Here is an 831-nt window from a genome sequence, read left to right as displayed (position 1 = left end):
GGGGGCGGGGGAGCCGGGCTGGTGAGCGCCCAGGAAGGAAACAGCAGGGGCCTGGGACTCACCCAGCTCCGTCACCAGCCTGTGACCCCGTGTGGACGGCGGTGGCCAGCGCTGACCCTCGGGCGTGCCCTTGCTCCCTGCCGCAAGGGGAGGTGATGGAGAGGCGCCCCGGCTCCTCTCCCGGGCCCTGCACGGGCCCCAGGGCTGGGATTGCTAGTAGGAATCACCCCCGGCCCCCACTTTCCCGGGCCTCAGGTCTCAAAGGCATTTGCAAGCCTTGTCTGAACTGGGGGGGAACCGAAGTCAGATTCCTCCCGGCGGCGGGATGCTGGAGACCCGCAGGGCAATGCTGCCCCCTGCTGGTGTCTGGGGGACTCGCACTCTGGTGGGCTCCATCTGCCTTCCAAGTCGGGGTTCCGGTTATTCTACGTGTGGAGGGGTCCCCAGGCTAGCAGTGCTGGGAAAAAGCCAAGGCGGGGCCGTCAGGAGACCTGAATTTTTCCCTGAGCTCTACCTGCTTCCCAAAGATAAAGCCCCGGCATCAGTTTCCCCAGCGGGAAAGAGAAGACAGTGGTGGCTGCTCTCTCTCCCAGGCAAGGAGAGAGGAGAAAGAGCCCCTGAAATAATGTAAGACGTCTCTTTGTCAACCGTTCACAGTAGTCATAATAACCAATATTTCGGGGCACTTCCTCTCTGCCAGGCAGTATTCTAGTGCTCTGCCTTAATCTTCTTTTGTTGCTGTTGTTAATCCTCACCCGAGGATATTTTTCCATTGATTTTTATTTTTTATTTATTTTATTAAAAATATATTTTATTTTTTTAAAAATATAT

The sequence above is a fragment of the Myotis brandtii genome, unplaced genomic scaffold (assembly GCF_000412655.1).
Source record: "Myotis brandtii unplaced genomic scaffold, ASM41265v1 scaffold988, whole genome shotgun sequence".
Lineage (NCBI taxonomy): Eukaryota > Metazoa > Chordata > Mammalia > Chiroptera > Vespertilionidae > Myotis > Myotis brandtii.
Note: the sequence above shows the minus strand (reverse complement) of the source record.